This window comes from Sinocyclocheilus grahami, unplaced genomic scaffold (assembly GCF_001515645.1).
Source record: "Sinocyclocheilus grahami isolate Dianchi unplaced genomic scaffold, SAMN03320097.WGS_v1.1 scaffold602.1, whole genome shotgun sequence".
NCBI classification, from domain to species: Eukaryota; Metazoa; Chordata; class Actinopteri; order Cypriniformes; family Cyprinidae; genus Sinocyclocheilus; species Sinocyclocheilus grahami.
This window is the reverse complement of record NW_015505781.1, coordinates 505,783-518,048: the sequence shown is the minus strand read 5'-3', so window position 1 is coordinate 518,048 and position 12,266 is coordinate 505,783. Positions and strand designations below refer to the sequence as shown.

General features: G+C 37.9%; 1 long non-coding RNA gene across 4 annotated transcripts in view; it reads right to left on the bottom strand.

The window, feature by feature from the left end:
* Positions 1-5,845: 5,845 nt before the first annotated feature.
* Positions 5,846-12,266, bottom strand: part of LOC107557436 (uncharacterized) — a 45,085-nt gene continuing 38,664 nt past the window's right edge. For all 4 annotated transcript variants that reach the window (XR_001605391.1, XR_001605389.1, XR_001605390.1 and 1 more), the window contains 2 exons: positions 10,875-10,920; positions 5,846-6,366 (listed from right to left, as the gene is read on the bottom strand). This is a non-coding gene — a long non-coding RNA (uncharacterized lncRNA). The remainder of the gene's footprint in view (positions 6,367-10,874; positions 10,921-12,266) is intronic.

The following is a 12,266-nucleotide window of genomic DNA, read 5'->3' as shown; positions in this document are numbered from 1 at the left end:
CTCCGCTGTGGTCGGAGCGCTGGGTGAGGGGGCTTTGTCTAGACCAGACCTCTTTTGTGAGTCCCCCGTGATCTCTATGTCCTGTCTGAATGGAGGAACTTGACCCTAGGACATGGCCTAGTGATAGAGATACTGAATCAACGGTTGCATTTATATATATAGTAAATATCAACTCAAACCCCGAAAATCACAATCTAAAGTATGTACGATTTTAGAGATGATTTAAGATTAGTCTCAGATTTATAGAAGAATGAGTTTCTGGAGTTTGTGAGATGTCATTTGTGCTTTGCATATTAATGTTTGCATCTCATGAATAGAATCAAATAGGTGTTAAATTCAGCGAGACAGCAATAGTCTGCAGTCTGGCTGATCCACGGTCATAAGCCCACTGGATAATGGACAGGGACACTCATGGATAAGTTTGGAGGGGCTTCAGTGAGAGAGGGTTTTAGGACCCAAGTATTATTTTGCACTGCAATTATACATGTATGAATGATGAATTAAATTGAGATGATTTTCAATTCTCTGATGGGTTTTAAGGACAGTGAATTGAATCGTAATACAAGATTGTGCATTTTTACTCATACAAAGGCTAATTAACAAATGTCGCCGGCATGTATGATGTTTTTGGCAGAAATATGAGAGCAACTGATGAAGGTTTTTTTTTTTTACCATGTCAATTAAATTGCTTTTGTATTTTTTTTGTGTGTTCTAAAATGAATAGTACAGGCAAACAATAAAATCTAGTCATGCGTTCATGAGACAAGGAGCGATGTTCAATTGATCACTTTTATATATAAGTGGCCTTAGAAATCAGTCATAAACAAATCAAAACCCTTCTGATATCGGAAAATCTTGATGCTTTTCCTGCTTTTAGTTCTTCTTCAAAAAGAAATTATGATGAGGTTCAGTGTTTAGTTTTGTCTAAAGAGGTTTCCCTATACCCTATGTAACATATTTAAAAGGGCCAACTGAAATTATCTTTACAGGGTTAAAAAAAGACAACATAACTTAGGACTCATAAAACAATAATGCTATGACTGTTGGTTCTGTATCAGTTAAAAAGCACTCCACTTGTTTAATCCACACTGCCTCAAGGCATGCTGGGAGAAGAAAGGGGCTCTCAGAGCAGTGGGACAGCCAGATGAGATACAGATACTAATGTCAGACTCAGCTATATAGAGTCCAAACACATTCAAACACTTGCCTGAGCCATTCACAGTAAATTCTGTATTTCTTATTTTTAATTGTGAGATGAATGTGAATATGTTAAGTTAAACTTTAGTCAGAAACATTGTTTCTATCATGTATTTCAAACTAATCCTTTCCCATACTTATTAAAATCTATAATTGCATGCCTCTCTTCATTGCTGCTTATTTTCCAGAAGAAATTCAACTGTTGTTTACCATTGTCTGTTATGTCTTTGTGGCTTGTCACAGTCCTCATAAAGACAGTGATATTCCCTCAAAATATGACAGCAGTGAACTCGGCAAACCAGAAATAAATCACAAAATGCAAGGCTTCAGCTAGCCTGTTATTGACCAATATAAACATTTTACACACACCAAGTGTGGTTTTGTAGCAATAAGCAACCATGTGACTATCAATGCACACATGCAGAGTGGGGAAGGATTAAACTGTCCTTGTGTCTGAGCTCAGGGGTCTTCTACATCTCCAGCATCTCCAAAACTATACCAGAGTCTGGATTGCACTTTAGCGTCACATTAGCCTAATTTCACGGACAAAAAAACAACAACTCCATTGTGTATTGTCAATAGTGCAGCGATGTATGAAGAACTGTTCACACAGAACTTACTGTACGAATCCTCGTGCCCAACTTTAACCCTTTGCAAAATCAACGTGGGGAAAACTTTTGTCCACAAGCGAAGTTCCTGTCACGGTGATTGATTCCTTATTTTTAACGTAAGAGCGGGGGTAGCTTGCTACGTCAGCTGCTACCAGTTACTTCAGCTACAAAAAAAAGTCTGTTATGCTGCTTGATGTTGTAAACTAGGCCTAGTATTTTTCTATTAACATAGGGTGACCATACGTGCCATTTTCCCAGAACGCGTCCTCGCCAGTGTTGCCAACTGCTTTCAATTGAAAGTAGCTAAAATTGGTGGCTAAATGTCACTAGATGACATCACAATGGCAAATTCCCTGATCTATATAAATATGAACGTAGATCAGTGGGCAAGATGAGAACTTGGATAAGGTTTGTCCAAGAAGTTGCTATTTTTGTCCCTAAACTTTAGAAAAAAGTCTCAAAAGGGGCGGGGAAGTCGCTAAATCTAGCTACAAAGTAGCTAAATTGGCAACACTGGTCCTGGCCAGGATTTGTTTTGGCTTTGTTTTCCTGTTTTCATGCTTGCTGAAGGTAATGATCGAAAAGTAGTTTGACCAATAACATGCAAGCATTGTACATAATGGACCAATCATGGCGTGTGAGAAGGTGGGATCTACGGTCAAAGAGATGCAATTACGCGTGCATATTAGGTGTGTTCGACTTAAAAGCAGTGCGGCTCAGACCGATCAGTGTTTGACATCAAAGTACCTCGAGAGCGTTTCGAAAGCATAACCGTCTGTATGGTACTTTGATGTCATACACCAATCGGTCTGCACATGCAAACAAAGCCAAAACCTAGATATTTTAGGCAATATAGAAGTCCTGGCAAGGACGCGTCCTGGGAAAATGGCACGTATGGTCACCCTAATGTAGGCACTGACCAAAAAGAAACCACACACAATAGTCTACATAATCAAATTATTGTCATTTGGACCCACTCGTGAATTTCTGTAAAAACATTTTTATAGCCTAAATCATATTGTTGTAGCCTAACAATTCACAAGCGGTTTACACTGTGTCTGCTTGTGTTTATGAGTGAAACCCGTTTATGAGTAAAACCCTTGTTTATGAGTGAAAGTCTCAAGTTCAGACTTCATGGTGCCAGGCTAAAAAAAAAAAAAACTAAAACCTGCTACAGTTTTAGTGTGGCCCAAAACTTGTTGTTCTCAGTTTGAAGCGAGAGAGAGAAACCTCACAGGCCACTGAAACCCATCTGTGAAAATCAGTGCGGCATGTGTTCTGTCACAGGGGCCTCTTGCACAGGTAGATCTGTGCTTTGGAGGACATCACCCAGCTTGCTTGGGAATTCTGACTGGCAGACAGACACTCTGGGAATATGTCACAGTTCTCTCTTTAAAAGTTCTCTTTGTGATATTCAGCCCGACTCTGCGCGAGTACATATACACAAACGCACAGGCGCAGCGGCGCATACAGTACACCTTGTGCTCCAGCATATGCTTGGCTTTTCAGATGTATCCCTCTATTTGTCTGTAGAGAAATCCAAAAGAAGCTCCCTTTACAATTCAACTGGCTCTCATCTCCTTTAGCATGAAAGTGTGGAAAGTTTGGAAAGGAAGTGTTTTGGTATCTCACCATCCGTGGGGAGTGCGTGGAGTATCACGCCTTGGAGGCTTTTCCCCTCCTTCCCGTTTCTCCCATCTTTCCAATAAGAATAAGATAACACAAAGACCTGCTATTGGGAGATAAAGGTGAAATACTGCACAGTACTTTCCTCTTTCTTAAAGCAAGAAAAGAGAGAGAGAGAGAGCAAGTCCTGGAGTAATGGAGTTTTTAAAGTTAGATACCTCTCGCTGGCCTCACCAAGGTCACTTTCTTTGGCCTTAAAAGCACTCTCACTTTATTTTCTTTTTCTCTAAATTTCAAATGTCAACAAAAAGTATATTGAGTTTCATTGTTTGCGTTTGATTTCGGATCATTCGTAAGTGATTCTAAAGCAAAGCTAGCGGGGCTTTTTGTGGTTCTGTGTGCTTACAGACAATTCAATTGTGCCGTGGAGTTAAGCGGCCGGTGCCATTGTTCTGGGAAGATCTACTCTAAAACTGTGTTTCATAACTGAAGATGGAACATCAGTCATCATAGATTTACAATGGACATCAGTCAGTCAATATGCCTAATCAGATTCTACCTCTGCCCGTCATTTGTCATTCTTCATTATTTTCCATCTCTGCGTTATAGATTACGAGTCTGGGACCATTAATCTGAAGATTTGGACTGAAACAACTGAGATGGTGAATTCATGTGTTTGTCAGATCTCCGAGAGGGTGTCTGGAGCTACTGAATCAACTAAATGCAGCTCTGTGGAAGTAGAACAACTGCTGGAGGGTTTGTGTGTGATTTCAATAAGAGAGTCAGTTAAAAATGGTCAGAAAAATTAGGACTTATGTGAAAGACACCAGAGACATTAATTGGGTTTTTGTGTTTTATGACAACTAACCATAAACAAAATTATTTTTATACTGATTTTTTAACTTTTCTATGTCCTAACTCTAAACCAAACCCTTGCAGAAAATATTCTGCATGTTCACCTTTAAAAAAAAAAAGAAAAAAAAATGGCATGATTTATAAATAGGTTTTATATTGGGGGCCAATATTTTGACCCCACAATAAAAAAAAAAACATCAGGTTTTACTATCCTTGTGGAGACTTTTGGTATATACCTGGACCACACATTACACACACACACACACACATATTGTGTGGGGTCCAAAAATTATGAGACCACTAGTGAAAATGCTATAGTTTTCATAATTTAATACACACACTGTAAAAATGATTGTAATTTTAAGTGTTAAAAAAATTTAAAAACGCAACAGTAAAAACCTGTTAACAGTATGTTTCCTCGCTATTTACAATGAAACACTGCAATAGATCTAACCTTACATAATTTCGCAGCAAGATGCTGTTAAATGTAGCATTTTTGGACATCAAAGAAGAAAGAAGTCATTGTATAGTTTGCAGTGAAAAACTATAAACCGCCATTCCCAGAATTCTCTGTGTGACAGCTCAAATTTGATAGTATTTCATTTAAATAACTGTTTCTTAAGTTTTTATCATTGGTAATATAGATAAGGGTTTACATCTTACGTTGTTAAATGAATGTTTATTACATTATTTTAGTATTGAAAAGTTAAATAAATAAATGGACTCAATATTGTATAAAACCAGATGATTCAACATTCAGCCTACATGATTCAAAGAGCATGTTGAGCTTCAATGGAAGCAAGAACATTTAAGGACATGCTCAATGTCACAAATTTGATAAGTGACCTATAGAGTAAATAGTGCATGATATTTCTCATTTTTAAATCTTAATGTTTCTTTCCATGAAATCTATATATACTAATAGCATTTTTTGAACCCCACAGATTTAGTATTTTCAATCCCACTGTATACACATGTAATTCACACTCTCAATGCATTTTATTTCGATTTAGGTATGTTTTCCCATATTTCCTTTCCTCACTGTTGCTTAGGGTTGTTTGGTTTGGTCTTAAGAGCAAAACACCTTTTCTGCTCCAGATACAGGCAACACCTGGCCATAACAGAGTCACATGACACTGAGGTCAGAACGACACACAATGCCTGGCTTTGTGTTCAGGTGTTCTGGTAGTCTCCCATGTGATCAACTCTTTGTGACACATGCAGAAAGAGCAGAATATATGAACGTTCATTTCCAGACCAAAGAAGCTTTATTCGTGCATTTTGACCACTTCCTGATGCAATTCAGAGAAAACAGCAAACCAGCTTTTCTGGGACATTAAAACATGAAATTCGTCTTGCTCATTTTACCTTAGTCACATTATGTGGGACTAAACTGTTTCAAGAGAGCTACTTTGCATTATGCTTGTGAAATACTTGTGTAAAATGTGTATAAATCAAATCCAAGCAATGACATTGAGACTAGACATTATTGTTCTTTCATATTGTGTGCGTGAAATTTTTGAACAATGACAAGCCAGAGAAAACTTAGATCCGAGAACGGAAAGAAAGGATAATTGTACATTATAATCGTAGAAATATTGTAGAGGTGACATGTTCAGACTGAAGCAATAATTCCCTGTGTGGCAGTCCCTTAGTGTGGTACTGATTCAACCATGTCAACCCTCTCAATGGATCCGAGACTGATCATTTTAATACCCAGGATATTAAATATTTCATCACCCACAGTTCAGCAAATAAATCACAAGACCTGTTCCCTTTTTTAGAAAAATGCACAATTTATTGAATGAATAAAATCTACAAGAGTGTTGAAAAGTTGGACCCTATAGCAATTTCATAAAAAATAATGCACTCCACACAAGGTTCAAGGGTTATTCAAGCTACTTTGTATGTTGCACACAATGTGCTGTCAGACCGCACCGCAACATTAGGTCACAGTGGTCATCTTTCCATGTCGGCAAAGCTGAATGAAATGGGCAACTCATTGGGTTTGTGACCTCGCGTCTTCAGCTGCTGGACACTAATGAGGGTGGCATGTGCTGGAGAGAGCTCTCTCAACCTGCAGCAGAGAGAAGAACACTTTAGAACGGACAGTCTTTTAGATCTACACGACACAGAAATGTGACATTAAACATGATTAAACATGAGGAGCTTAAAGTTAAAATTGCATTCAGTTCTGTAAAAATGTGTCAAAAATTAATCACAGTGTGTCAACTGTTTTAATGCAATTTACAAAAAATTATGTTGAGTCTTACTCTGAGTTCATGTCATCAAGTGTTTCTTTTCTCAATTACTACAATAATTTTGTTCAAGTGTACTATATATACAGCAACAACAGCAAATGTAGATGAAAGTTTTTTTTTTTTTAAACGTTTGAATTTTGTTTTACAAGATTAATTTCATACTTTTTTTGGGCCATTTCTTAATTCAGTTTGACATTTGTCCTACAATTCAAGTCCATAAAACTTCGAGAAATCTGTGATTTCTAGGCAAGACTGTATAGTCACTGGTTGTGTTTAAAATCATGGTAAAACTTTAGCATAGGGATTAATTCTCACTATTAACTAGTTGCTTATTATAGCATGCCTATTATTAACATATTGGATTTTTATTAGTACTTATAAAGCACATATTCTGCATGACCATATTCTATATCCGTAATCCTACCCAATACCTAAACTTAATAACTACCTTAATAACTATTAATAAGCAGCAAATTAGCAGTTTATTGAGGCAATTTGTTAATAGTGAGAATTGGACTTTAAAACAAAATGTGACCAAATAAATTTTAAGTGTAACAAACTTTATGTTACGGCTCATCTCATCAAAATTTAGCATCAGAACTATCCAGCAAATACAAGCTCTTCAAGTAACAATCAAAAGGGGATTCTCAAAAAAAGTATTTTTTTCATAAAAGCTTTGTTATTCCTCACTCTGGTCTGTGAGTGATTTGACACAAATCACTAATTCTGACATTAAGCCCTCACAAATCCCTTGCTGCTCAGTTAGTCCAGCTCAAGCTACCATGATCATTTCATTTATCAAGAAACTGAAAAGAACCTCACTCTCTCTCTCTCTACGGCACAAGGGAAGAGTCCTCATAAGCATCACAAAGTTTTCCACACAGCTTGCCAGTTTTATTAAAAGTTGTCTAGCACTAGGAGGGATTCTGACATTCCCAATATTCCAGGCTGTCTGTCGGCCGGCTTACAATGCCTCTTTAATATAGATACACACTTAATCCAAGTGAACAGTTTGAGGAGAACAGATCAATGAGAAATAAAACATGGAGGATTGTAGCAAAATGAACTGTCTCTATTGCCCTGTCAGATCTTAAGTGCACATTCATAAGCTGAATTCTGAAATGGTTTGGCTCTAATAGACTCGGGATGGCCCTCTGACTGCTGCTCTCAGGATCTTTCTTCTGAAATGAAACCTCATCGCAGGCACTTCTTCACATAGGTGCCATTGTTTTCCTCTTTTCTGTGCTTCAAATTCGCAATAAAAACAAAACAGTACAATGCACGCACAAGACGGAATGATGCTTTAAATTTCATTGCCTTTTGAGATCTGACTCGCATCCTGAAACATCATCTTAGATGAAATGGACACTTCTCATTTCCACGACTCCTTCCACCGACCAGGAGTTTGACTTCTCAAACTTCTCCTTCGATTCTTCAACAAAAGGAAACTAAACCCTGCCTCATTATGAAACGAGAATCACTTCGAATCTAAACCATTATCACAGTACAGTACGTGACTGACAAAAAGATCACCAAGTTCTCAAAAAGCTTCATGTACTGTTCGCGAACAAAGAGGAAAACAATAATCGAGTGTCCGCCACTTTCTTGTCTTCACCTTTGTTCCTCCTCATCCTCTCACATGGTTTTTGCTTACACGTCTCCTTATAACCTGATAAGAGTGTGTTTTTTTTATTGTTGTGAAGAACACAGTTCTGGGAGGGTCTGTGTTTCTGCTTCCCCTCATTATTTCTTGTTTGCTGTTGGGCAAGAGAATAACTTACCCGATTCCACTTACCCCCTTGTAGCTTTCTCCCTCTTTGGTTATTATAGTATTATATTTCTTAAAACCTTAGAAGGGGATAACAAGCATGAGATTTTACTCAGGAGAGGGCCTTTATGCTGGTAAATATACTGTTAGCCGTATCTTAGCTGTGTTTCTAACGTGTTTCCAGGCTTCCTTTGAAGTTTTACTGCAGGTAGGACACTGTGGACGTCGCTTACGGTCATGTTGCCAGCACTTTCTTCAGTGGCTTGTTAGATTTGTCTCATCCAGCCATCTCCATTCTAAATCTCTTGTCCCAGAAAGTAAATAATTAAATACAAAAATCAAGACAACAACAAAAAGTACTTCAACCCAGAGGAATAAATTAAAAGTGCTTGCTACATACAGCACGCTGCCTCAGGAGAAGCATGTTGCTTTGAAGTGTGGTCCAAGATCAGCACAGATATGTTTTCAGCATCAGTTTTCTTTTACTGACTCTGCAGAATTCATCACTCTATCTGTGTCAGATTCCTCTCAGACCGCACATTATTTCTCTGAAAAATGAAAGAGGTGCTTGAGCCACTCTTTCCCGAACTGAACCCCGTGACTCAATGCGGCACGCGCTAACCACTCTTGCTTGATGTGACCACACTGCTGTCCTGAATGAAAAGAGCAACACCATCTAAGAACTCACCTAGATTAAGCTAAATTAATGTGCACTGAATACTGATAACAGGGACAATAAGAAGTACATTTGCAGTTTGGGCCACTAAACCAGCTATTCAATCAAAGATGATACTCCAGTGAAAAGCAAAAAAAGTCTACCAGCCTAAAATGGTTTGCCAGTTTTATTTGGTCTCCCAATCTGGTATACTGGCTGGTTTTGGCTACTTTTTAGACTAGGACAGGGCTTTTTTTTTCATTCTAACCCCTCTGGCCTAAAATATTTACCACCCGAGAAGCTTTAATATCTAAAAAAAAAATTTAACAACACATTTGCATGATCATAGTTCTCTGATGTTAGACAAATAAAATATTTAATATTTTTAGAAAGTGTTATTATTTTTTACCTGTAGATTGTAATTTATATTTTAATAATTTAATTAATTATTAGCTTTTCATTCTCTCACAAACCTCTTACAGAGGAGAACTGGCTTCCTCACTAAGCCTGGTTTCCTTCAAGGTTTTTTTTGGTCCATTTCTGTCACTGATTGAGTTTTGGTTCGTTTCTACTGTCACCTTTGGCTTGCTTAGTTGGGGACACTTAAAGGATTATTCCACTCCAGAGTTAAAATTACCCAATAATTTACTCACCCCCGTGTCATCCAAGATGTTCATGTCTTTCTTTCTTCATGCGAAAAGAAATGAAGGTTTTTGAGGAAAACATTCCAGGATTTTTTTTCCATATAGTGGACTTTATAGGGTACCAACGGGTTACAGTTTCAATGCAGCTTCAAAGGGCTCTACACGATTCCAGTCGAGGAATAAGGGTCTTGTCTAGCAAAATGATTGGTCATTTTCTAAAAAAAATAAATAAAATGTATATACTTTTTAACCACAAATGCTCATCTTGCACTAGCTCGACCTCACGCATCACGTAGTCACATTGGAAAGGCCACACGTGATGTAGGCAGAAGTACCGACCCAGCGTTTACAAGTGTGAAGAAGGAGGACCATTCAAATAAAAAATTATGGTATGTTGAATGACATATATGTCTTTGTATCAGTTTATTATTTATTTAAAATGGTCAGTTCAAGTGCATATCCTGTATGTTTAAATCGCAAATTCGTGGAAGCGCATTTTTATTTTTTTATTTATTTTAGAAAATGGCCGATGGTTTTGCTAGATTAGACCCTTATTCCTTGGCTGGGATCGTGTAGAGCCCTTTGAAGCTGCATTAAAACTGCAATTTGGACCTTCAACCCGTTAGTCCCTGTTGATGTCCGCTATATGGAGAAAAATCCTGGAATGTTTTCCTCAAAAACCTTACTTTCTTTTTGCCTAAGATGACAAAATGTGCCAGTGTTTTTCTTAATGATCTTGGATGACATGGGGGTGAGTAAAATCTCAGTAAATTTTCAATTTGGAGTATTGCAATTCCACAGTCACTATTGTAAGAGAACTGAACTGAGCTGGACGATGACATGAACTGACTTTAACAGAAATATTGACAATATTTACTATTGTCTTCTTTTTAGAGCTGCTTTACAGCAAAATTGAATTTTGTTTGCATTATTGATACACTATTTTCCTGTTTAACACACTGAAACTGCTTTCACACAATCTGTATCGTTTAATATAACTTGACTTGACTTGCACCTCAGTTTTGGAAAAAGCAGCTTGACCAGCTAAGACCAGCAAAACAGTCGTTTTGGTTCATCGTGCCTTTGATTCCTAGTCAAAGGGTTTTAAACAGTGTAAATGAGTGATCTTTACTTTTTTCTTTGATTTACCTCAACCAGCTTTAAATGGTGAATTGTTTTTCTCCTTCTGTGACCACTTCTTAACCTCAGATATGACCCCTTATTTTATGTGACATAAAAACTGAAAAGTCTACTAACCTTCCTTTCTCACATCAAAGAGCAGCGCACCTCCTCAGAAGCATCACTAGAAGGAAAGAAAAAACACAATAATTAGTGTCATGTGTGAATGAACTGCTCCTATACGTCTAGTTAAACCCGTCAAAATCTCCCTGCTCCTTTCTGACCTGAAGTAAATGACGTGACCTACTTCTTCCTGCACCTACAGCTCTTTTGTTGGCGTAGATAAAAGCAACTCCTCACCACATATCTGACAATGTATAAGTAAAGCACATTCCAGCGCACAGTCTCACTCCCAACCCAACAGAGGAACACTAAAAGAGTTTCAGCTATTATAAATAATTTACAGAATTTTTCATTCGCCCTTTTAACCCCTCTGCAAAAAGCACATTTGGCTCAGGTTAAAAATATATGCTCCACATATCCGCTTGGTGTATGAAGGCAAATCATAACCTGGAGAAGCCCGTGGTTTAGTTGAGTATCACCTTGTGCGAAAGTCAGTGTTGATGTGAGAATAAATAAATTTACATTTCTCTTTTCTTGTCCCACTGAATCAAGTGCTTTGCCCTGGGTACCCACGCTTTTGTACGGCACTGGCATGCTGCAGTGTTTCCATGGAGATCAGGATAAACCTATGCTCCTCCACCAGGCAAGATGGGTGAGGCAGAGCATCCATGTACACACAAACACACCCCCATCTTGGTATCTGACACCAGACAGCACAAATATCTCTTTGCCAGGGGCTCCTCTCCTTTCATATGTGTGCAAATGAATTCATGGCCATCTAAGAGCGGGCGAGATCAACCCCGTCCACCAATGGCTAACCCAATGGAGCAGGGGCAGCTCTGTCATAGGGCCTTTCAGAAATGGCTAAATCTAGATAAATGCATTTAGCACTGCGTGAAAACGTATTCACAAAAGTGGTGCAATATTTTCCCATTTTTATAATTTTCATAAATCTTCTCAGTTTTGACACTGTAATTAGATATAAGGTAGTTCATATTTATCCAAGAAATATTTGCAGGGTGTATAGATCTCTGTGTGTTTTTGTGGGCAACCAGGGACATGTACAGTTTATCCCTCTGCTCATCCTGAAATTATTAATTTCATTAGCTGTTATCAATAATGTAATAGTGTGCTTGTTCAGTTCTCCTCTCTCTCCACCACAACATTACATATGCACTACCACATACACTTACAAAGCAGGTATGTGAGCCCACAAACATACACTAAAACGCACGCACTCAAGCACACACAACCTACAAACACCATCTGATGTTTAGATATATCGGTCTGCTCATTACATCTGTTTTAAATCATTATTCTACAGCACTCAACTATATAGATACACACACACACACACACACACACACACACACACACAGGTTATATATATATATATATATATATATA